Below are 27,785 nucleotides of genomic sequence, written 5' to 3'. Positions count from 1 at the left end.
CCCTGATGGCCTGCACAATAGTCAAAAATATTAAATGAATGATAGGTGAATTCAAATTCAAAATGAGAGGGAAACCATTTTTTCCAAGAGAGAAAAGGAATGAATCTGATTCATTCGATAGAGTTGAAGAGAGTAGAGCACAAGAGTTGGATCAATTAAAAAGTAGACCACAGTGAGAAAATAAAATCAATCAAAAGTTCAAGTTAGAGTTTAGAAAATAGAAGGAATATCTAGTTTTGTGTTTGCAGTTGCACATGTTGGATCTTTTTTTGGTTATTCTACAAGTTCATTTGCATTAATTTGACTTATGAAGTAGTGGTTCTTCCAGGCATTGTTGCATGTAGCCATTAGTATTGTAAGTTTAAAGTTTTAGCAGTTTGAAGATTTTAGGTTTTTTCTGGTTGAAGCCAAAGCTCCTAGATTTTGTAATAGTTTTGTTGAATAGAAAGCAAGCAAGAAAGAAAGCATACTAAACTATGTCATTCCCTTCTTCTATTCATATTTGCATGATATTTTGCATTTAAGAAGTTCATAGTTGAAAGATTAATCCTTCAGTTCTCTGCATTTTAATGGTAGAAATATTCAAGTTGTAAGTTTAGTCTATAGCTCACTCAGTTTAATCTTTCATCGAGCTCTCTCTTTGCTGTTTCTCCCAAGCTCACTCAACATCCTCTTTTTCTGAGCATCACCTTGCAATGGTGACCAAGCTCACTTGGCATCCCTTGTTATCAACCACACTCAACATACACTATTCCACGCTTTCCTAAGTGCCGAGTCATTCAAAGCCTTCATGTTTCGAGCTTACTCAACACTGTCCTCCTGTCACTTGGCACCTTCTTGTGCCATGAAATTTTTTAGGGTTTGATGATTTATTTATTTTTCACACTTTTATCTCTTTTCCCCCTATTCTCTACTAGAATAATTAAGGGTTGTGTTGTTCATTGACAAGGAGGGCTAATGCCTTGTGACCAAGGAAGCAAATGAAGCTAGTGTGGCAAGCGAACATGTACCTCTTGAAACTTCAATTCAAATTAACTATTTAAGAAATCATTTTCATTTAGAGTGAAAGGAAACATACAAGCTATTTGTCAATGGATGTATGGCATATTATATTATAGATGTAATATGACACTCTTTGCTTGGTTTGGAAATAGTGAATTGTGGTACTCTATTTCTCAAAGGTCATAAAGATTTAGGTCATCAAGGTCCATATGTAGGAGGTGTGATGGACTTATCTAAAGTGTTGGACTCTTTAATACTATGAAGCCACATTATCAAAAAAATTTCATATGGTGATAGTGATAATGTACTCGTTCCTATCAATTTATCAATTCTAGAGCAGAAGATATTGAAAGGCTTGAATTTAATAAGGGTGTTCCTCCAAACAAAGAAACAAGTACATCAACTTATTTAGATATTACTAAGCTTTAAATTGATAGTGCTAGAGTTTAACACACCATTGAGGAGGATGATTTATAACACCATGAATCATGTCTTCTACTAGGCAATGCATCTGTTGTGTGACTGCCTTCCCTTGCTATGGAAGGTTTTAACATACATTGTCTTTTTTGGGTGGGTGGAGAAATTTAGACCATCTAATGACTTGGAGTGGAAAATGGTGAGTGGTGTGAATAGTGTAGTGATTTCTGGAGGAGCAAAAGTCTTGTGCTTAGAAAATGTAGCTTTGCTAATTTAGCCCCCAACTCAGCTAGAGGATATTCCTAGTTTTGTGTAGTTTTTAGCCAAGGGGAGCATACACTACGAGTGACTCTAAAATATGATGCAAATAGAAGAAAAGACACCATAAGAATTAATTTCAAAGAAATAGGAGGTGTTTATTTCATGATTTATGGAGTGGATTGTGATAATGAGGAGAAGTATGTGCATTTGAGGGCATTCATAGTGTGCATGGTGAGAAATTAGAGTGAGTTATTGGAATCTTATGAAGACAAGGGTAGGGTGTGCAAGGTCTAGGGATTTGTGGAGTCCATCTTGTGTTATATTAAAAATGGTTATCCAAAAGTGTACGAAATGAAATTAGACAAGGTAATTGTCAAATAAAGATAGGAAAATTAGAAATGACTATTCAATAGATAGGGAAAGCTTTGTTGAAGTAGCCAAAGGGTCTTTGTTAATGATAATAATATGTAACATATTATTTTCACTTTTATTTAGCTATTATTTTAGGAGTTGGTAATTAGCACTCTAGAGCTTTTTTCTTCTTCTTCAAATTGTTAGATTTTAGTTTGAAGAATTTTGGTAAGGAAAGATACCTTGGTTACTCATGTATTGTCTATGGCATGATAATGGAATTGGAGCCAAAGTTTATAAGAATATATTATTATCACTGTGTTTGAGCACATATTCTTCAAACAAAGGTTAATAAAATTTCCTCAATCCATTTCGTTTTACTCTAAATATGTTCTTTTGAATATGCATCGATCTAGCCATATTAATTTCATTGTAGGTGATGGAATTTTTTTCATGAATGCATTGACACTCTAAAAATCTACTTTCATCCATAAAGTACTAAACCCAAATTCTCCATATTCTTACCCAATTTCTTTTGCTCTTTCCCTAAGGGTCCATTTGGCTACGAGAATATAAAAATGGGAATAGGAATACTTATTCTCGAGTAGAAAATGGGGTTATATATTCCTATTCTTGTTTGGTTCACCCAAAATTTGATTCAGAATTCATTGACTGAAAAAATTATGTTTTCTAAAATATAAAAAAATTGGAATAGGAATACGTATTCCTAGTCCACCTATTTAGGTGGAATAGAAAATCTTCACTTTTGGGCCAAAATTGGAATACATATTCCAATTTTATTCCTATTCCAATTTTGATTTAGTGCATACAGAAAATGAACTCAAAATTTTAAGAATATACAAATACCTTTTCCACTTGTATTTCCATTGCTAAATGGGCCCCAAGTGCAAGATAAATTTGAAGAAAATTCTTAATTGTAGGAAATTGATAGGCATAGTAGGAAATGGATAGGCACACATCAAGCTCAGTCTTTGTCCCCTTTATCTTTGATGCATCAATTAAAAAATGGAAAAACCATATCAAAGCTTGAAAATAACAAATCAAACATGATAACAAATCAAAATCACATCTCTTGAATCAACTCATCTGAACCCACATATTCTCTTGATAAAGCTACTCTTAGTCATGGTAAATCCCTCTGCCTAAAAATATTGTTGTGAACACCAACCCCTCTCTTAATCCCTTCTCTTGTTCCCCTCATTTTCTCAAAGGAAGAGACAAATATGCTTCCCATAACAACTTTTAAATGGATTTCTAACTATCATTTATCTATGAATCTATCAAAGAAATCATACCACATTAAAAGAAGAAGACTCAAGTTGCATAGTTATGGTGATATGATGCCTCTTGAAGCTTCTATAGTAGACATCATTGACATTGAGCCAATATTGTGAATAAAATTTCTCAAGGACTTGTTAATAGAAGAGTAATTCCTAAAGTTATGGAGGTAACCTTTAAGAACTTTAAATAGTTGAAGCACTAAGGGTTGAAGGTTCCATTTGTTTAATATTTCTAATAGTTCAAATATTAGTTTCCATTTCATGAACTTAGGGAATGGAAAGACACAAGACATATATGCATATTTGCATTACCAATGTGCTACAACTTGTGGTAAGATGTCGATACAATAGTAATCTTTTATCTAATTATGTATATTCCATCATATGCACTTGAAGAACTAAGAAAGTGGTAGAGTAATGTCAAGGCACTTAAAATAGTTCATGTAGTTTTAGATAATTATTGAAATATGATGCTAGAGATTTTTTGTGTGTGTGTGATCTTAATTACAACATCAAGATAAAATTTACTTGTTTTGAAGTTCTATCAAATAAAACACCATTCTTTAAATAAAATTAGAGGTTCTATATGCATTCATTTTAAGATTTTGCACATGATAGGTTTTATCATTAGTATTTTTGGTGTGTATCTATGTGCCTAGATCTATGTCATGGATATTTTGTAGTACCTCTCCCATTTGATTTATGTAAGTCATTGTAATGGATGCAACCTTGATGATCTTACTTGGTGAGTGATCATGATTGGGACCATTAGTGGTCTACACCCTTGAGGTGATTGGATTTATGTTACTATATTAGTTGCTTTGATTATGCTTATGGCATATTTATGAGATTATGATGTGTTAGATGGTTCACTAAGATTTGTGCCAGTGGTTACCAAGATTGATGTGGTATCATGATGTTGTTCCTTGATTACCCTAAGATGTGTACAGAGATTGCACTATGTATTTTTATCCTACTATTCTAGGTTGGGTTCCTGTAACAATGGTTAGTCATGTATATGATTGTGTTCACTTATGTATTTTAAGTGCCTTTCATGTTGTTTAAAAAACCATTATTAAATGCTTAAATAATTAGAAATAGACTGTCCATGTTGGATTCATTGGTTATGTGCTATGGATATTTACCTCGTTATATTTTGATCTTAGAGATACTTGTTACTCATGTTATGTTTTACATTTAAGATGACCTAAGGGTCAAATGTTATACTTTGTTTTCAGTATCATAGATGTTAGACTATCATGTTGTTCAGTTGATCATATTTTCTTGATGATGCCATTTTAAGATGATAGTATGTTTTATTATGATATCTGGTTATCTGGTATTTGGACATATCTCTGATTTGGTTATATGTGGCTTTAATGCTATGGTGATTTACTTCATTCTTGCTTTGATTATGCTTTATGCAAATGTGAGTGATGTAAATGGATTATTTTTGTATAATTGAATAAATGGTTAAATTAGGTTATTTAATGCATTTATTGTTTGGGCTAAGTTACTATATGAAATTACACTTGATCATGTATTTTAGAGTGTAAGATTTATGTCCTTGGTAGTGACACATGGAGTTAGTGATTCAACTATTCATATTTACCAATGTTGTTCCTGTATGATTGATGTATCTTATTTAAATATTTAAATTAAATGTTCTTGTGATTTGATAAATTTGGACTCATTTTCATTATGTGACTAGACCCGTGAATGTGTCTGTGCATTTAGAGGTTCGCATTGTCATGAAGATTGTTAAGAAAATTCTATGATTTTTGGGTTTTTGGGCTTTAATTGATTTGATTTTTAATTTTTGGTAGCTTTTCCATAGATGAATTCCAGTTACATAGAATAGCTTATTTTCATTTGGGTTGATTCAGAGTTGAAATAAGTTACCTGGTTATATGCCCTAATTGATTATTCACTCGAAAAGTGAATAAGTATCCAAAAGGAATTTTATTCCTCACTTCTCACTTTTGAATTAGAAAGTTTGAGAGTAAAACCCAAAATCCTCTTCATGAGGAATTTCTATTCTATTTTTTGTGGGATCTATGGGTGTGGGACCATCATGAGATTGGTCTCGTTGGATACAACTCAAGGAGACCTTGGATTTCTGCAATTTTTAGCTACTTCTGTGGTATTTTTATTTTATGGTTCAAATTCTCATTTTCCCCTTTTGGCTACGAGGTAGGGCTCTCTTTTTTTATTGTTTCCACTCTATTTCTACTTCTATTTTTGGTAGCCATTTGCTAGGAGGTTGAGAACTAGTGTTCCCCTCTGATTATGTATGCTAGCTCTACCTAGTTGGGCAAGTATGAGCATTTCCCTATTATTTAGGGTGAGGGTTTGTGATTTTGCATTGTCGTGATGGCCATTTTTGCATAAAAACTCTAAACATAGATTTTATTGGATTTTTGTGGCTTTTGTGCCATAAGACCAAATTGGTTTTATTTTTGAGGTTTTCCAGTTTTGGGGTTTTTACCTCAATTTTTGTGTCACCCAGTTTTCTTGGGTTTTCTTAGTATGATGTTGGTCATGGACTTAGATTATCCATAGGATGTCAATTAGACCATTGTTTCATTTTTATGTCATGTTGGGATGTGTTTTGCATCTGTACTCCAGGTGTTGTGTTCGATTGAGTGATTTTATACCCATTGTTATTGTTTCTTTTGAACCTTTATTGTTATTTCATGGACATTAGGATTCTTGTAGAATTCATACTCTTAGATTGAGGCTGGTTGAGTGAGTTCATGATGTTTAGTTTTCTTGTATCATTAAGATTTTTGTAGAATCCATGCTCCTAGATTGAGACTGGTCGAGTACGTTCATGATGTATGGTTTTTATTGTTTTTTGGGATTCATGTAGAATTTGTACTGCTGAACTTGTATTCAGTTGAGCATGATTTTTTCTTGTGTTTTCATCCAGCTCTTGTTCTATGATCTTCATGATGGTGGTGTGCCACACATGAGCCCATGCACGTGTGCATTTATCAAGTAACTTATGAAGCTTGAACTCTCAAATATATTCTAGTGGAGTTATGTTCATTGGGGTTGGGTTAGAAATATGTATGCCTATAGGCACTTATCATGTGATGAGCATGAGTATGTAGGGTAGGTAGTGGAGGGGCTTCTCTCACAACCTTGGTGACTATTTCCTAGAGGGTTGGCATGAAGGAGTTTCTACACAATTGATAACTAATTAAATTGTTGGGTAATAAAACTTAGATAATAAAAAGGTGTTGTTCTTCAATTTGATTTTGAGGATATTGTGTGTTGACCTTCAAGAGAGTCCCTTCAGGGAGTGTTCACATTAGTGTGATGGCCTCCAAGGGAGTCTCTTGAGACTATTTCTACATTTTTTAAAGCTTGGGAGTACCAAGTACATTGCTCGTCACTATAGCCCCTACATAGTCACCCATAGAGTGTCTGACCATGACCTATTGTACTTGCATTGTTGCATGATATTGGTTTTAGTCATCTTTACTATCTAGCATGAGTGTTAGCTATGGAAATTTTCATTATGTGTTTGTTGTTGGATAATTATCTCCATCAAAATGATGGGAGTGGACCTATGAGTTTCACGTAGTTGGGAGGTATAGCAACCTTCACTACTACTGGGGACCAATGTATAGAGACAATCTATTATTCCAGTGCAACTATTGCTAGATGTTTTCACTTGGTACTTTATGTTTTGGAGTATGCTTTCCTTTGATTTATGCTTTCTAGAGTATGCTTGGATATCATGTTTAGATGATGTTAGTTTATTTGATGTATTCCTATATTATGATGTGTAGCATATGATTAGATGATGTGATTTTCTTAGTTGAAGTATCTATTTCTTATTGGATTAACATTTTAGATTTCCTGTTCTTATGATGATATTACACTTTAGTAGTGACATCCTCATAAGATAACTCCAACTATCTAGTTGGCAGTTTGGGATGTTACACACCGGGGATGGTTAGGTCCTTTGAGGTCTCATGATGTTATTATGGTTGGGAGGAAACACACACAAGTCTTGGTTGTGTCAGTGCTTTATTGTTTATGGTTTCCTTCTTATGATGTTTGGTTTATGAACCATGTTTGTACATTGTGCTATTTCTTTCTACATGTTCCTTCATATGTTGTTATGGATTAGATGGATAGTTTTATTTTACTCCCTATTGCATGGTGTTGTGTATTTCTTATGTTTGAGTGTCCAAGCCTTGATTTATGGACAATACTCCTTGGTGTGGAGGAATTTTATTTTCTAGATTTTTATCCTTTGTTTTTCTGGTGTTCCTCACTTAAGATTATACTTCCTCATGCGAGATTGTGGAAGTTTCCCTTAGGGTCTTGCATTTCCTTGCATGGCTCCTAACACTTCTTCATGCGAACCTTAGTAATAGTGTAGTGCTTTTTGGCTACTAAACCTAATATTTCCTCATGTGAGATGGTGTTTCCTCATGTGGCCCAGTGTACTTTCTCATGCAAAGAGGTGCTTCCTTGTGTGAGACCGTCATTTGTAAATTATTTCAAGTGAAACGTAGGGGGCCTCTCTGCTATTTTTTAGAGAATTCAATTTGGACTTTTGAGTGCCCTTTAGAAATTTTAGTGGTTCCATGCTTCAATAGATCAGAGATTTTATGTTTTGATGTCATCTTTGGTTTTCATTCTTTAGTTTGGCCATGTTAGTTAGGTAGTGGCATTTGGAGATTCATTGGTTACTAGGATTGTTGGTGAAGTGTTCCATTACGATCTTTTTGATCCTTGTATGATGTTTTCATGTGCATTCATACATGTAAAAAAATAAAAAATCTTGGCTTTTATTGAATCTTTGTTTCAAGGATCTTCAGGTGGGGAATTACATATTTCACTACACCTCTTCAATCTTCTTGATCCTCACTCCAACCTACATTTAGAATCAAATAACATGATATATCTATTGATTAGAGTCTTGAGTAAAACTAGTTGAACTTTGGTTTGTCTATTTTCATTTGAATGATATGACAAAGACATTAAAGTTTCTATAAAGTTCTAATGAACTTCATTTTATCCATACATTTCTATTCATAATATAATGGAAGGTATAATAATAAGGTTACACCAATGGTAGCAAGATATCAAATAGTCTAACAGAGATATTTATGCTCCTATAAAATCTATCAAGAGTGCAACATGATGGATATAATGTTTAGGTAAATGGAGTTTAGTATAGATGTAAATTTTTCTTTCTTTACTTGTAACATCTTTTTCTATTTCCATGCAATTTTTTTTCATTATAGTCAAATAATAGAAAATAGAAAGATGCTTCAATCCGTAACTTAAAATAGTCAATGCTTATATATTAATGTAAGGCATTTTACTATTCATGTTTTGCATACATGCACAATAGGTCCCTCAAAAATATCCCTTTAAATGCCTTTTTCACCAATTGCAAGTTAAAGTAGCGTAGTGGACAAGATGACTTTTTTGTCTTGTAAACTCAGTTTATTTTGTTTCCTTGCAATTCTATTCTTTGTTTTTCTTTAAAAAAATGTGCACAATATTCATGTGTGTTCCTTTCCATGATTCTTGTAGACACTTGAGGAGCTTGCAAAACAATGAATAATTGAACTCATTGATTACCTATGCACACACAATTCATACTTGGGGGATCAGATAGCTCTAAGATAATTAGGATAGTTAATTCAAATTTTAACTTCAGAGTTTTGAAAATGAAATCAACTCGAACAATAATGGAAGGTTGTGAATAATTATTTGGGATTTATTATCAAATCCTTAAAAATGTAATGTAACCACTTTACATGCCAAAAATTTGTTGATGCCTCATAGAACATGTAAAAGAGTTGAAACTCAATAATCACAATTTTATAATTGAAGTAAAAAATTATCTTTCATTTTCTATAGTAGGAAGAGACTCCATCTCTATCATAGTTCTTGTTATTTATTTATATTAAATAATTAAAAATTATATTTAGTTGTTGGAAATTATTTTTATTAAATCATTAAAAATGACAGAATATTTGAACCACCTCTATGAATAATTTTTGTCCTTATAAAAGGATATATCTTCAAAAAATTATTTCCTATACCCTTGAAAGAGATGGCTAGCTCCATAGTCTGTGTCCATTATAGTATGCTTGAATATTGGGTGAAGATAACAATTGTGCCCCAACACACATCTAGAATGGATTTCCACATAGACCATTGAATGCAATCACTCCCTTTTAAGTGTGGTGTGTAAAGAAATCTATTCTATGTCACTTCAAATTTTTTTGTTCTCTAGCATGGGATCACATTTATTCAAAGTGGTGTAAGATGTTAAAACCTTATAGTAAACCTTGTATATTTATTGGTTATCTAGAGATGATATCAAAGGAATATCAGCTCTTAGATCCTAATGTACATGAGATCTTTATTTTTAGTTAAGTGTGTAGTTTGAGGAAATATCTCCTAGCCCAAACTATCATCTTTCTCCTTCCACTATAGAATAAAATAGAGACATGGAGGATTTTCTTCCCTCTGCCTTTTCTTTTATAGTTGATTATGAGGCATCCTCTTCTTGCTCACAAAGTTTTGATTTCCAAAAAGATGATTCTCCTCACATGCCTCTCTCGACTAATCAAATGCTTGAGTTTGTTGGTGCCCTTGTTGGTGATGATTTTGACACTCATAGGGCTTGGTCCTAACATCATGATATTATACATTCTTATATTACCATAACTCAATATCCATAATATTTCAAAGAATTATCAAATACTGCTAAGTGGCATTTAGTAGTGGAGAAATATTTCTCTCTTCAATTTAGAATAGAACATTGGGTTTTGTTCCACAATCTAAGGGGAAAAAACTAGATTGATGTAAGTGGATCTCGTAGACCAAAGTTGTTGTGAATAGATTAGTTGACAAGTAAATTTCACATATTTTAGCTATCATTTTATGACTTTAATTTAGTTTGGCTCTCAAATGCAATAAAATATATATCCTTTCAAACCAATTATTAAATTTTGAACACAATAATAAATAAATATATTATGCCTTCAACAATATATTTCACCTTTTAAAATTTAAATTTAAATATTATATATAACTTCTTTAAATTTTATAAATCTAATTTAATATCCATCATTAACATACCAAACAACTAAATCCTATTTTTTATTATTATATTAAGATTATTTACATATTGAGTGCTCCTTAATAGCAATAATTACAATTTATTCAAGCTCCTTTCGAGCAATCACACTAGAAAATACAACTGGAAGACCAAGAGTGACAAATTAGAATCTAATTCTTACAAACAAGACAAATACAACCAATATAACTCAGAATCCAATTCTTACAAATGAGATGAACACAACCAATAGAAGACCAAGAGTCACAAATTAGAATTCCACAAAGATGTCCATCTTGGGATTTGAACTAGGGTGTCTGTAATGTCCCACCAGAATCAACATATGATGATCTATAAGATCACAAAAAAAATCAACATATGACAAAAATCAACATATGATGAAAATCTTTGATCTATCAAAGAAAGGAAATACTAGCAAGCCTAAAGGGTAAAAAAAACACCAAATTGCATTCTCTAGAAAATAGAGGAGATGTCTATTTTTCACACAAGAAAATACAATTGCTAGTCTTGCACGAGGAAGTACTACTTCACACAAGAAAGCACACTGAGCCATTCAAGAAAATACCATCTTGTACAAGGAAGTGTTGGGATCAGCATCCAAAAAGCACTACACTAGTGCTGAGATTCGTGAAAGGAATTGTCAAGAGCCACATGAGGAAATGCAAGGCCTTACATGAAACTTCCATAATCTCACATGAGGAAGTACAATCTTGCATGAGAAACCAAGATAACACACCAGAAAAACAAAGGATAAAAAGATAGAAAAGATAATTCCTCCACACCAGGAAGTACCAGATCCACATTTGAGGCATAGACACTTGAAGCATAATAACTGAAAGATGGAAATCAAATCTGACCATCTAAACATAGTAGTGAAGGAAATGAATTGAAAGCAACATCACAATGTATTGAAACAACAAACTAAATGCACAATTCCTCCCAATTGTTATAGGATCATGAGACCTTGAAGGTCCTAGCCATCCCCCATGTGTAACATCCCAAACTACCAACTAGATAGTTAAAAGTATCTTATGAAGACATTACTACTAAAGCATAATAACATCATAAGAATAGGAAATCTAACATGCTAATCCAATAAGCAACAAATACTCCAAATAAGAAAATAACATCAACTAATCATATGATAAATGTCATAATAAGGGAATGCATCAAATAAACTAACATCATCTAAACTTGATATCCAAGAATTCTAATGAAAGCATAAATCATAAGAAAGCATACTCTAAAACTCAAAGTATTATGTCAAAACATCCAGCAATAGTTGCACTAGGATAATAGACAATCTCTGTACACTAGTCCCTAGCAATGGTACAAGTAGCTATGCCCGAAAACCACATGAACCCCATAGGTCCACTCCCATGCTAATGAAGAGAATGTTCCAACCACAAACACACATAAAGAAAAAATCCATGGCTAACACTCATGCCAAATAGTAATGAGGATTGTAACCAAGATCATGAGACAATGCAACTACAATAGGTCCTAGTCAGACACTCAATGGATAACTATGTAGGGACTTTCCTAGAGGGGAAATATCATGGCATCAAGTAGCACAAGCTAGTGGGGTGCTAAAGTCAACTTCCCAATGGAAGGCTCACACACTGTGTCCTCAAACTTAATTGGGTGCTCAAACATTTTAATTATCTTAAGTTTAATTACCACCCAATATTTTATTTAGTCATCACTTAGTTAAGCCTTCTACCTATCAACTTGGGCATAGAAACCAATGATGCAATAGGAGCCCCTCCATGAAACTACCCTATCCTACCCATACTTATCCCATGATGAGCACCCATGTGTATGCAGATTCCCAACCCAACCCAAAAGATATAACTCAAACACATTACCAGTAGGAGTTTAGGACTCATAAGTCACCCAATAAACACATGCGCAATTTCTTGTAAGTGGGCGTGCCTATCAAAACACAAGGGCTAGATGAGAATACAAGCAATAAAAAACTCAACTAAATTACAATAGGAAGAATGTATGTGACACATGTCCCAATGCAACATAAAAGTGAAACAATGATCTAACTGGCATCCCAACAGAAGATCTAGGTCCATGACCAACATCATGCCAAGAAAATTGGGTGGTACACAAATCAAGTTAAAAACCCCAAAATTGGAAAAATTTGAAAATAAAACCCATTTTTTCTTTGGGCACAAAAGCCATGAAAATCCAATTAAAATCAAGTCTAGACACTGTATGCAAAAATGACCAACATAATTATGCAAAACCCCAAACCCTCTTCCCAAAAATAGGGAAAAGTTTATACTCGACCAATTAGGTAGAACCAACAATTAGAAATAGAGGGGAACACTAGTTCTCAGCCTCCTAACAAACAACTACTAGAGACAAAAGTAGAAATAAAGCTGAGACACAAAAATGGAAGAGCCCTACCTGATAGCAAAAGGGGCAAAAACAAAAAACAACATAATAAAATAGTTAACCCACTAAAGCTATTAGAAATCATGAAAAAGAAAGGCCTCCCCTAGCTAGATTCAATGAGACCAACCTTGTGAAGATCCTGTGTCCATAGCTCTCAAACAAACAGAAACACAATCCTCTAGAAGATGATTTTGGAAAAAGCTCTCAAATTCTTGATTTCCAAAAGTGAGAAGTGAGGAATTAATTTCATCTTTCAATACTTATTCACATTTTGAGTGAGTAGTCAATTAGGGTAAATAATCAACCAGCCTAGTTAAACCCTAAATCAACCCAAATGAAAATAGGATTTTTGAAGTAATTGGATTTCATCTATAGCAAAGCTGCCCGAAATTAAAAATAATAAAATAAAGTCTCAAAACCAAACTTACAAAAATTTCCTTAATAACCTTTGCGATAATGCAAACCTCTAAATAAATAGACATGTTTATAGGTCTAGTCACATAATGTAGATGAGTATGAATTTATTAAATCACTAGAAGGCTTATTAAAACATTTAAATAAGATATGTCAACCATACATCGATTACATTGGTAAATACAAGTAGCTAAATCACTAACTCCATTTTCCACTGCTAGGGATATAAATCCTGCACACTAAGATGCATGATCAAGCACAGTTACATATAATATCATAGCCAAAGAAATAAATGCATTAAATAAACTAATTTAACCATTTATTCACTTATACTACTATAATCTATTTACATCAGCCATGTTCACATAAAGCATAACCAAAGAAAGAATGAAGTAAATCATCATAGCATTAAATCCACTTATAACCAAATTAGAGACATGTCCAAATACCAGATAACCAGATTTCATCATAAAACATATTGCCATCTCAAAATGGCATCATCATGCAAATATGATACACTGAACAACATAGTAATCTAGCATCTATGATACTAAAATCAAGGTATTAGATCTGACCCTTAGGTCATCTCAAATGTAAAACATAACATGAGTATTAAGTATCTCTTTGATGAAAATAAAACAAGGTACAAATTGCAAACATGAGAGGCACTACATCCTCCCCCACTAGGCATAAGCTTACTCCTGGAAGCTTGCAAAAGGATAGGGGTACAAATCTCTCAATCATGTAGCATCTTCCAAGTAGCAAATGTCTCATCGCTCAAGTTACATTGGAACCTTACCTACTCTATTTCTTAAGCTCTCAAAGTCAGTCTCCAATTCTAAAGGATACAAATGGGCTCCAAAGAAAGCTACCTATCCTCCACTTGTAAAGCATCCCAATTAAGAGCATGGGTCACATTGGGAATATACTATCTCAAAATAGAAACATGGAAAACATCATGGATGCATGATAAGCTAGGTGCAATGTTAGTCGATAAGCAAAAAGACTAATCCTCTTGAGGATCTCAAATGGTCTGACAAAATGTGGTGCCAACATAGAGCCTTTCCATTACAAATGGGGCTCTTCCTCAAATGAACTCTGAAAAACATCATATCACCAACATAAAAGTGAGAATCCAACCTATGGACATATGTATACTTCTTTTGCTAGTCCTGAGTAGTAATGAAAAGCTCTCTAATATGAACAACTTGCTACTGCATATCGTAAAGCATCTTTGGACCTAAAAGAACTCAGTCCTCCAAACAATCCCAACTCAAAGGGGTATGACATGGTCTACTATACAAGGCCTGAAAAGGTGGTATGCCAAGAGAGCTATGCTACCCATTGTTGTATGAAAACTCAAAAAGGTATAAATAATCTTCCCACTTCACTTGCCTATAACCTAGTTCACTCTCTTGGTCTGACCATTAGTCTCTGGGTGATAAGTCAAACTAAAATTGAGTTGTACACCCAAAGCATGCTGGAGAGATATCCACAATGCTGAAGTAAACACTGGATCTCTATCCAAAATAATCTGATGAGGGATCCCATGCAAAAGAACAATATCCTTCAAGAAAACATATGCTACTGAAGAAGTTGTGTAAAATGCTCTCATGGGTGAAAAATGTGCTACCTTGGACAACTTTTCCATTGTCACCATAATACAATCATGTCATCATGATGACATAGGCAACCTTATGATGAAATCAATAGATATCATATCCCATTTCTATTCTTGAATGGCATGTAGCTGCAAAAGTCCAATTGAATGCTGATGCTTTGCCTGCACTCTCTATCACTTAGGACATTGAACAAAAAAATTAGCAATACCATGCCTCATTCCTACCCAAAAGTACAACTATTTAAGATTGACATGCATTTTCTTGACATCAGGATGTGTAGAATATGGTGCAAAATGCACTTTTTACAAAACTAAGGTACAAAGATCACCCAACAAGGGTACATAGATATGTCCCAAGTGTCACAGTAGTCCATCAGACTCAAGAAAATACATAAAAATCTCCCCTCAATGGTATGCCTAGGTTCCATCTTCACCCTCACCTCCCAATACCATGTGTCACTAGGCAAAGCCTCCAAGATACAACTTTGTAAATTGACTCCCAATGACATCAATGATATCTCATGTCACCTCCTACTCAAGGCATCTACAACAACATTCTCCTTCCCTTTAATATAGTAAACATCAAATTCATATTCACACAAAAACTTCATCCAACGATGCTATTGTGCATTCAAGTTTGGCTGTTTAAAGATGTACTAAAAGCTCCTATGATCACTATACAACTCAAACCTATTTTCTAAAAGGAAATGTCTCCAATGAATAAGAGCATGCACTAGGACTACAAGTTCCATATCATGAGTGGGGTAGCTAATCTCATGGTCCTTGAGTTTTCTAGACTCATATGCAATCATATGACCATTTGGCATCAACACTCCATCCACACCTTCCAACGAAGCATCTATACAAACCATAAAATCACCTACATTATTAGGCACTGCAAGGACTCGTACACTAGTCAAACACTCCTTAAGAGTGATAAATGCTGCCTCACACTGGTCTGACCAAACACACTTCTTCCCTTTCTACTGAAGAGAAGTCATGGGATGAGCTACACACGAGAAATCCTTTTTGAAGTGATGGTAAAAACCTACCAATCCCATGAAACTATAAACCTCTAAGACATTAGTGGGTATTGACCAATCCATGATAGCTCAAATTTTCTTCAAATCCACCGTAATACCATCACTAGTGATGATATGCCCCAAATACTTTACCTTTGACAAGAAGAATCCACATTTACCCAAGTTGTCATACAATTGATGATCTCATAAGCATTGGAACACCTAACATAAATGAAACTCATGATCCTCAATGGCCTTTGAATAGATCAATATGTCATTCAAGAATACAATGTCACACCGATTAAGATATGTGTGAAATACTCCATTCATAAAACTCATTAACATTGATGGCACATTGTTTAACACAAAGGGTACAACCATGAACTGATAATGCCCATACCATGTACAAAAATTTGACTAATGAATGTCAACCTCTTGAATATGAAGCTAATGGTATCCCAACTTAAGATCAATCTTTGAGAACACTCACACTCCCTTCATCTGATTGAAAAAATTATCTATCCTTTACAAAGGATACCAGTTCTTCATCATCACCTTATTCAACTACTAGTAGTCAATGCATAAACACAATGGTCCATCTTTCTTCTTCAAAAGGATGACTAGTGCACCCCAAGGGGATACACCAACATGAATATGGCCCTTGACAAAAAATCCCTTGAACTATAATCTTAGCTCACTCAACTCCTTAGTAGTCACATGGTAAGGATCTCATGAAATTGGCTCCTCTCCTAGTATGAGATCAATCTAAAAATCAATGTCACACTGAGGTGGCATACTTGGCATCTCATCAGGAAACACATCTACATACTCATGAAGGAGTGAGTGATCATTAAGTTTCACTTTACAACTCTCAGCTTCCTCAATATCATTAAAAGAGACTATGAACATCTAGAAACCCTTCTATGCACTTTGCTTTAGTTGATTAGCTAAGATCATCTAAAGTAAGACTAGTCTTTGGACCCCTAAAAGTTTCACCTACCTACCTGTGTCATTAATACATTGAACTAATTTATAGTGACAATCTATATTCGCTTGATGGGTGGCTAACTAATCCATGCCTAACATAATGTCATGTGATCCTAGAGGTAGGATGCAAAGATCCACTGTGGTGGTGAAGGTGTCAAAGTTCAAACTACAACCCCTGATCAAGGCGTCTACAACCACTTGAGATCCTATGTCTAACTCAACCTACTAGCTATCGATCTAGCATCCTATCACTAGCCCACATTGATGAACAAGAGATGGTGAAATAAAAGAATCTAAAGTACCTAAGTCAAATAATACTAAAGATGAAATACAATGGAACATACCTATAGCCTCAACTACAGTACCCCGGTGCTTAGCTTGTCAGTTATCAATCATCGCAAAGACTTGATGATTCCTACTAGCATCTCCCATAGTAGGCTTTGATCTACCTATGCCTCTACTGGGACTTGTACTTGGTTTGATAGGAAATTTCCATGCCTTATGGTGAAGCTAGCCACAAGAAAAAATTCTCTTGAGAAGTTGGAACTAGCTCCACATCCACCCTAAGTAGCACTAGAATAAGGTTCACTTTGCTTACTAGAGTTTTGTTGACCACTCTGAGTAAGGTGATCTTATTGGAGACTTTTGACCATGATTTTGGTCATCCCCTTTTTTACTTGAGGCACAAGAATGTTGTCCAACCTTAGCCCATTAAGAACAACCCTATCACTTCTGGTTACCCTGACCCCCTTGCGAGGGTGCTGTCTAAGTTTGGCCCTTTCCTAAAGACTTAGTAAACTAGGCATCTTTTCTTGAATTTCATGCACTCTGGTTCTAATAATTTGATCTACCACTCAAACCTCTATCCAAATTAATCTCTATAATACATGGCTTCTCAGTAGGATGAATAAGAGTCCTAGGTTGATGCATACAAACTTCTCCAATAAGGGCATCCTTAATGCCTTAGATGAAATGTTGAGTAAGGATTATCTCATCATGATTATAGCATGAGTACTACCAAAGCTCAAAGAACCTAATCTTGAATTGGTCCACTATCATTTTTCCTCATAAAATCTCATGGAACTCATCCAAATGAGTCTCCTTGAACTGAGGAGATAATAATCTCTCTTAGAACCTCTCCTCAAAGATCTCCTAGGTGAGATCTGTGATGCTAATCTGAAGCTTTTACACCTCAATATTCCACCAAATGGATGTATGGTCCCTTAGTTGCATAATTGCACAATGGGCCTTCAGATTGATTTCATATGGACATATGGCAAAGCAACACTCCATGTCCAATAACCAAGTTTCTTCCTTGAGGCCACCTTCCTTGCCATCATAGAATGGTAGTTTGGATTACTGAAGATATTTTATGATATCCAAATAGATGGAATCTTCACTATCGTGGTCCCTACCACCCCTATGGTGTCTTTGGCCACTTGATGGTGCATTGGAATGCTCACACTCCTCCTCTCTATGCTTGGACATATGGAAATCTCCATGATGAGATTCCTCTTCTTGACCTTTCCTGCATTGGTTTTCCTCTACATTAGGTCCCAACTGAGCTAGAATCTCTTATAGCACTGAAATTTTGCCCCAATGCCAATGTTTTTATTATTACCCTATTCTCCCTCCCCATCCTGATTTTCCTCTTCATTGTGTTCCTCTTCTTGAACAACTTGTTGGTTACCACCTTGACCACTAGGTCTATGTGCAGGAGGCATCACTATGGAAGTAACAAGAGAAGGTTAGAACATACTAGTCACAAGCATAAGAGTCACAACAAGATATCAAAATAATAACCAATAAGATAGAAATACACATACTAAAACAATAACATAGTGGAAGCATAACACATAAATCCCAATGTTACAACATGGGCTCTAATACCAAGTGTTATGCCCCACTAGAGATCCTTGGAACAAGGATTCAATACAAGCCAATATATATATATTTTTAAAAAATTATGGATGTACATGATAATCAACATATGAGGATCAATAAGATTAAAATGGAATACTAAACAAAGGTCCAAACACCAACATATCTCCAGACGCCACTACCAAACTAACATGACCCAACTAAAGAATGAAAACCAAAGATGACATCAAAACACAAAATCTTTGATTTTTCAAAGCATGGAAACACTAGTAAGCCTAAAGTGTAAAAGAAACACCAAATTGTGTTCTCCAGAAAAGAATGGAGTTGCCCCTTATTTTTCACACAAGAAAAACATAATTGCAAATCTTGTGTGGGGAAGTACCTCTTCATGCAAGAATACACACTGAGCCACATGAGAAAACACCATCTTGTGCAAGGAAGTGTTGGGTTTAGTAGCAAAAAAGCATTGCATTGGTGTTGAGGTTAGTGTGAGGAAGTGTTGGGAGCTACAGGAGGAAATATAAGGCCTTGCATGAAACTTCCACAATCTTGTGCAAGAAAGTACAGTTTTGCATGAGAAACCAAGACAACACACGATAAAAAAAAGGATAAAAAGCTAGAAAAGATAATTCCTCCACACTAGGGAGTACATGATCCACAATAGAGTCATAGACACTCAAATCATAATAACTAAAAGATGAAAATTGAACCTAACCATCTAAACATAGTAGTGAAGGAAATGAACTGAAAGAAAAATCACAATTTATTGAAACAACAAACTAAGTGCACGGTTCCTCCCAATATTAATAACATCATGAGACCTCAAAGGTCCTAGCCATGTCCCATGCATAACATCCCAAACTACCAACTAGATAGTCAGAGTTTTCTTATGAGGACATCACTACTAAAGCATAATAACATCATAAGAACAAGAAATCTAACATGTTAATCTAATAAGAAATAGATACTCCAACTAAGTAAATAACATCATCTAATCATATGCTAAACATCATAATAAGGAATGTGTCAAATAAACTAACATCATCTAAACATGATATCCAAGCATTCCAATGAAAGCATAAATAAGAAGAAAGCATACTTTAGAACCTGAAGTATCAAATGAAAACATCCAGTAATGGTCATACTAGGACAATAGACTGTCTTTGTATACTGATCCCCAATAGTGGTATAGGTAGCTATGCCTCCCAACCACATGAACCCTCTATGTTCACTCCCACCATGTTGATGGAGATAATGATCCAACTAGAAAAATATAAAAGAAAATATCCATGGCTAAGACTCATACCAGATAGTAATAAGAACTACAACCAAGATAATGAGACAATGCAAGTACAATAGGTCCTAGTTAGACACTCAATGGATAATTATGTAGGGACTCACCTAGAGGAGAAATAACATGGTATTAAGTAGCCCAAGCTAGTAGGGTGCTGAAGTCAACTTCCCAATGGAAGGCTCACACACTATGTCCTCAAACTTAATTAGGTGCTTACACATTTTAATTATCTTAAGTTTTATTACCACCCAATAGTTTATTTAATTATCACTTAGTTAAGCCTTCTACCTATCAACCAGGGCATAGACACCAAGGATGTGGTAGAAGCCCCTCCATGAAACTTCCCTACCCTACCCATACTCATCCCATGATGAGTACTCGCAGGATTGCATATTCACAACCTAACCCAAAAGATATAACTCAATCACATTACCATTAGGTGTTTAGGCCTTGTAAGTCACCCGATAAGTGCACACAAAATTGCTCCTACGTGGGTGCACCACTATCATGAATATCAAAACACAAGGGCTAGATAACACAAGCAATTAAATACTCAACTAGATTACCACTAGAAAAGTGGATGAGACACACATCCCAATGAAACATAAAAATACAATAATGATTGAAGTGGCATCCCAATGGATGATCTAGGTCCATGACCAACATCATGCCAAAAAACTTGAGAAAATTGGGTAACACACTAATTGAGGTAAAAACCCCAAAATTAGAAAACTTTGAAAATAAAACCCAATTATTCTTTCGGCAAAAAAGGCATGAAAATCCAATAAAAAATAGGTTTGAACATTGTATGTAAAAATGACTAGCATAACTATACGAAACCCCAAAACCTCATCCCAAATGCAGGGAAAATGTCCATACTCGACTAACTAGGGAAGAGGGGAACACTAGTTCTCAGCCTCTTAAAAAACAACTACTAGAAACAAAAGTAGAAATGGAGCTAAAAAATAAAAATGAAAGAGCCCTACGTGGTAGCAAAAGGGGTAGAAACAAAAACAACACAATAAAATAAATAACCCACCGAAGCTGTTGGAATGCTTAAATGGGAAGAGTACTTCTGAAAGGTGGGGGGGGGGTGTGAATCAGAAGTAACACAAAAAGTAAACTACATGCATGTAAACATATAAATGAACATAAGGCAAACACATGCAATAACACATAACACTAGATTTGGTAACCGAAAAACCCTCTAGGAATAAGAAGGTAAAACTAGGGTGGGGATGATACCCACAAAAATTACTATAGCAATAATTATTTGACCACTTCTAATGGTCTGCCCTATGAAAGGCTTCGTCTGTTAAAGGCTTTACACTGTATCAATAATGGCTTGATTAGAGGATTTACAAACACTTACATGAAGTGTTACGCTATTAAAGGGTTTACAATAGGCTATTAAACCCACCTAATAAATAGGATTTTGAATCACCTTCTCCAAAGGTTATCCTACCTAGCTATTAAGCTAACCTATCAAAATAGGATTTCCAACTTCTAATATAATGGCAAGAAAGTATTAGAACAATAAAACCTGATAGTATGCAATCTCTAATTGCTAGATTTCAGGCACTTGATCTTCTCTCTCTGATCTTGATCCTCTGAGATCTGATGTCTGATAATGTTCCTTGTCCCTTGTGCTATTATGATCAACTGGATATGAAATTACTACTTTGTTCCTTTAAGTCTTTCCTTCTTCACACTGAATTTCACTATAGTCTCCCCACACACTACTCCCAACCACATATGCAATGGAGTATTCAACCTCCTTTTAAATAATGTAAAGAATTACATTTAGGCATGGATCTATGATCCGCATTAAATTCTTAAATTATTGCTCATCCCTTGCATTTTTCTCATTGGTTGCATGCCTCCATTTTTCTAATTGGCTACATGTAGATCTCATAGGGAATGTAAAAGATCCATCCTTATTCTTTTTCTCCTTCAAAATATTCTTATGTTGGCTCCAAATATTCTTATGTTGGCTCCAACATAAGTCAGAATACTAGACTGCTGATGCTTGACACCTATTACACTCTATCTTTCTTGAAACATACATAATTCTAACTCACTTGGCATATGAAACATTCTGACTTGCTCAACATCAATTATGAGTCGACACCTATATATCACTTAGCACCTATTGAAATACTAGCTCGGCACACACTATGGCTCGGCATACATGGTGTACTCGACTTCAATACAAAAAGTGACTAAGTGTGTTGACAATCAAATGTCAAAATTATCTAAGGACTAATAATATCCTCCTTTGACATGAATGTCAAAAACACTTAACTACACATTGCTAATCTATCCTTGTGATTACTTTATCTACAAAATTTTCAAAAATTGTTTAAAAAATTGATCAAAATAACTTAACTCCCCTTTAACTAATTGTGCCTTGTCATTCTTGTAACCAAAATTCTTTACTAGATGTGCTTGATGTGCCTGATGCCCTTTGTCTTCTATCTTGTACCTGTGTCTCTATATCTAATCTATCAGAGCTTATGGAATTGAATTTGCATTGGAGCTATTTTCGATATGATTACCAAAATTTTGTATCTCACCCTTTGACTATATTAGAATGAAAGATTGTAAACAAAATTTATAGCATTCTCCCTCTTTTGATATATCTTCCTTACTATTATTTCTCCCCCATTTAATAGTATCCCCCTTTATTATTATTTCTCGCCCTTTTTGACACTTATGTCAAAGGGCTCTAGGGAGTAATACCATACCTAGCAAAAAAATTGTTGTTTACCTCCATTATTATTTTTAGACCTGCATCCCAATTCTCCAAAGCTATGTCAATTGACTTGTGTTGGATGGTAGTCTCTACAGCAAGGTGTACAAGTCCATCAAGAGTAGAAATATTTGGATCTTTGTTTAGAACTTTCTTAGCATAAACTTGTTCCTTGTGGAGGACTTCTAAATGAGGGGTTATGGAGGACTGGATCTACATTAATTTTGCCTTAATATTTTCTTCCTCTACTATTAGTATAGCTAACTCCCTTTGTGTGTGAAGCGATTGTGCAAAATGCTTCTCACTATGAGCTAGATCTCTAGGTAATTGCATGCTAGAGATTTTAAAGTTTCTTTGCAAGCTCATTATTCATTGATTAGTTTCTTATGTGAAATTTGAAAAATCATACAACTTCCTATACAATGAAAAAATGTTTTCAAGAACAATTTTGGCCTTGTATATTATCTTGGCCAACTCTACCTATTCAAGGACAATGCCACTTGATGTATTTTCATTAACCTTTCCTTGAAACTTGCTTTCTGACCATTCCATGAATTTAACATTGGTGTCTTTGTCCTCATTTTTCACCTGGTCAACTATGTTTGATAGTTGCACAATTATTGGCTTTCCTTCATCTGGTGACTACAAGTTGAAGGCATCAATGAAGATATCCTTTATATCATGAAGTACTTGCTTGTGTTTGAATTCTTTCCTTAGTATTTCTTGCCTCATCCTTCTATCCAATGTATTTTTCATTTATGTCATTTGATCTATTGTGATAGTTTTGGAATCATAGGAGGGTATCACAATTTCTTCATCTAGTTCAGGGTCTCCATAGTGAAGTACCTTGGTCACTCTTATTGAACTCAAGCTTGGGGTTGAAAATTGCAAGGGGATAGCATTAGTGCTTAGCTTGTGAATGGTCTTAGTAGGAGTGCCAATCTTTGGTAGTTCTACCAATATCTAAATGGTGGCCTACTCCTTTTCTTTTGCTACATCTCCCTTTTCATCTAATTTTCTCTCCTCTACACTCGAAATCTAATCATTATCACTTATTGCACTTGGTGGAGGTGGTGTTGGTAGCATCAAAACTTTAGTCTTAGTAGCTATGTATGTGAAAGGTTGTTCCTTTGGTTTCACCATTTCTCTTTGTGGTTCTACTATTGCTCTTTGTAGTTCATCTACACTCACCAATATAGGGGTTGTACACAATTGTGCCTATAGAGTAGATTGGTGAAGGATCTTTGAGAGATCCTCTGTAGTAAGTGGATTGATGTTCTAAGCTATCTTGTCAGTAACATCCTTTATGATTATTATCTCTGTAGGTGTAGTGGTTGCATGAGGTGGACTGGGAGGTGGAAATTGTGTGTCTTACACACTCTATTCATCTTCTTGCTACTGGTTAGCTATTTCCATCCCTTTTTTGATTCCTCCTCTTCTTTTTGTTTATTCTCTTCTTCTCCTTTCTCTTCCTCACCTTTATTTTCTATTTCCTTTGCTTCCTTCTCTCCTTTTTGTTCTTCTACCTTCTTTTCTTCCACCTATTCTTTGGCACTAGATTCTACCTTATTTATTTCTTCTACGTTATCATCAGTTATCTTGTAAATTGTTTTCCATATTTGTGTGGATTTATTTACATCTTCAACTTTGTTTTGAAGAATGCAAAATGCTCTATATTTGGGTGCAAATTTCTCACTATGCTTCTTGTTTGCCTTGGCTATTTGAGACTATGTCATGTTAGGCTTCACTTGTGCTAGGGTAGACTCTCTAATCTCCCTTTCCATCTTTAAACAATAATGCCACTTATTCTACATTATCTCATATAGTTCCTTTGGCATAGTGTTATCAAGCTCTAGAGGTGTGTTTTTAAATTTTGCCATCATGACATACACAGATTCCTCTATTTTATTTTTCTCTTCCCTAATGAGCTTATTAAAATTTAAAGACTTTAAATCATTTAAACCTACATTTTAAATTTTATTGCAAAATTTATCAATTGCAAATTTTGGAGGATGACTTACCACTTTAAATTGGCTTATGTCCTCAGATTCTGTCCTTTCATCATTTGTATTTGGTTGAACCAGATATCTTCTTCTTTTCTTGGGCTCTTCAGCTAGCTATATAGTAGCTTTCTTCTTTTCCTTTACTACCTCTTTGGCCTTTTGAGTTGATGCTCTTGTTGTGGCCCTTGTTACTACTGGCCTGGCTGGAGCTAGCTTGGTTTGAGCTTGTTTGGTGACCTTTTTGGGCTTTGGCTGAGTTTTTCCCTTTCTCTTCTTCTGCTCGGTAGGTGTAGTTGCTTCCTTGGCTTCTTCTCCCTCAACATTTTCTTCCTTGTCTTCTCCTTTTCCTTGTGTTAGCTCAACTGGCCCTTGCTCTTGCTCACCTTCTTCTTCGTTGTCACCTTCTACTTCTTCTGCTTCTTCTTTACCTGCTTCACCTTCAATGTTTTTACCATATGTCTTCTTTATCTTTCTCACCATTTTATCTTTCTTCTTGATAATTGAAGTAGTTTTCAATTCTATTTCAACTTTGGACTTAACAACATCATAAGTCCCAAAGTGAGGAGCTACCTTATCAATTTCATCTACTAGCAATGTTGTGATTGCTGTTGAGGCTTCATCTATATCAAGCTCATAACCTAATGGCCTTAGCCATCTTACCCTTGGTATTGCTACTTGAATGTAGGTGAAATCAATATCAACCAAGAAACATATTTCATTGACATGTTTCTCTACCAGTGAAACTAGTATCCATTCTTTGCTTCATAGACTTCTTAAAGTCTTCAAAATAGCTTGTCATCTGTGCCTCAAAATTATCTCCCATTTGATCAATGAATTCATTAATTTGGGTGACTATTGACTTGTTAGAATTCTAGTTCACCTTCCCAATTGAAGGGAATTCTTCCATCACATAAAAGAATATGCACATAAGAATTGAGCAAAATTTGCATTATGCACCCTTTGATCTCCATATAGCTCCTAGGTTCTCATTGATTTGCTACAACATGAGTTCAACCAAATTATAGGTATGATCCTTCTTCACCAGTTTATAAGCCACATCAATAGCTATGTAGGGTATGATGTTCAGTCTATTGGATTGATAGAATTTATGTGAAATTATCCTCACAATGAAGTCAAGTAGGGTTTCAGTCACAGTGTCAATGGTCATTCCCCTATTTTTCCATTTTGCTCCATTATTCTTTTCAATTACTTCCTTTCTATCACTTCTCAAGGTCTTTAGCTGATCTAGGGTTGGGAGACCAGTAACCCTATGCACTATCCTCTTAGTAATTTTGATAGTTCCTATCTCCAGCCATAAATATCCATCATGAATTCAACTCAAAACAATAGGAATCCATTTAGTCTTAAAAATCTTAGGGAAAACTAGGGTTTTAGTCAAACTCTTCTTCACAATAATTTGAAACTTATTCTTTAGTATTCCATTGTCACATAGCTTATCATAGGTGTGAAATATTTCTAGGTCACCTATGGCACCAATTTTGCAGTTGTAGCACTTCCTTATGTCTTGAACCATGACAACCTTGGGTGGAATGACAGATAACACACCGATTGGGTCATTTTTATAGGAAACCTTGGGTATTGGCCTAAATTTGGTTTGTTTGACTTTGTTGCTAACTAGTTGGATCTCTTGACTTACTTTTACCTTAGAATTTCTTGAGGTAGAGGCCATTTTACTGAACTAGGGTTTTAAATGTATTAAAAACTATAACTTTGCATAGCTCAACACTTGATAAATACCTTTGAATCGATGAGCTTGTTCTAAATTATCGTTGGAATTGATGAAAATGACTATTAGGTTGTTGCTTGATAACTTCTTCTCTCTTCTCAACATTGCTCTATATTTGAATGACATGAAAATGAATAAAAATCAACCTTATACCTATCAAAGACCTAGCATTAAATGCTTCATGCATACAACTGTAAACTTGACACTTGAAGGATTCACCATCACTTGAATCCCATTTTATTTTATTTACTTGGCCTTCACTAGACTTCTTTTTCACTTAGCTCCAACTATCAGCTTGCTAGCTATTGAAAACTTCACATCCATTGGAGCTTCACTTGGCATCTAAGAGTAGCTCGGTAGCTTCTTTAAAATTTTGCTTGGCATGTTTTCTCATGCAGATTTCTTCTTTGTAGTACTTCTTTATTCTTTGGAATTGATGTATGATTTGACTTTGTATATCAGTCCCATACATCTTTCTTTGCTTAGTTAGATGAAGTGTGATCACTTGACTTCTTGGGTGAAGTGATCCCTCCATTAGATGTGCTGCACTCACCTTTCTTCTTCCATGTCTTGTTCATTTGTCCTCTTATTTGTTCAACATCAACCTTCTCTTTTCCTTTAATGACTTCTATCTTAGGTGCCTTTGACATTGTTAGGAAATTCCTACTAATATGACCAATTTTCAAGCAACTAGAACATGTGGTTTGGCTCAACCATCTGTTGTATCTTCCTCTAAAATGTGTCCTTATACAATTTTTAGGAATGTGTCCATACTCCTGAAAATAGTGACAACTATACCTAGTATTGTAATCTCAATTGTAGTGATGTGCATGATTGGTTCCTCTTGTAGGCTAATTAGATGTCCACATAGGCTTTGATCTACACTCAAATTCTCTATGTCCATACTTTTTTCAATTGTAGTAGTGATCTTCAAATCTTGGTGTCCTCATAGTCTTGGTTCTACATTCATGTACTTGGTGTCCTTATTTTTTGCACTTGTGACAAAGGCTTGCATTTGTAGGTTTATCATGCTGATGATTGTTCTTGCTCCTGCACACATTAGAGGTACGTCCCTTTTTACCATAGAAAAGACAAGTAGGTTTAGTGTTCTTACCTTTGTTACTTCTTTATTCTATAGTCTTGGATGATTCTCCTTGTTCAATGCTAGTGTAACCAAGTCTTGAAGTGTCATTACTAGCC

This window comes from Cupressus sempervirens, chromosome 6 (assembly GCF_028749045.1).
Source record: "Cupressus sempervirens isolate cs-2001-9-10 chromosome 6, ASM2874904v1, whole genome shotgun sequence".
NCBI lineage: Eukaryota > Viridiplantae > Streptophyta > Pinopsida > Cupressales > Cupressaceae > Cupressus > Cupressus sempervirens.
Note: the sequence above shows the minus strand (reverse complement) of the source record.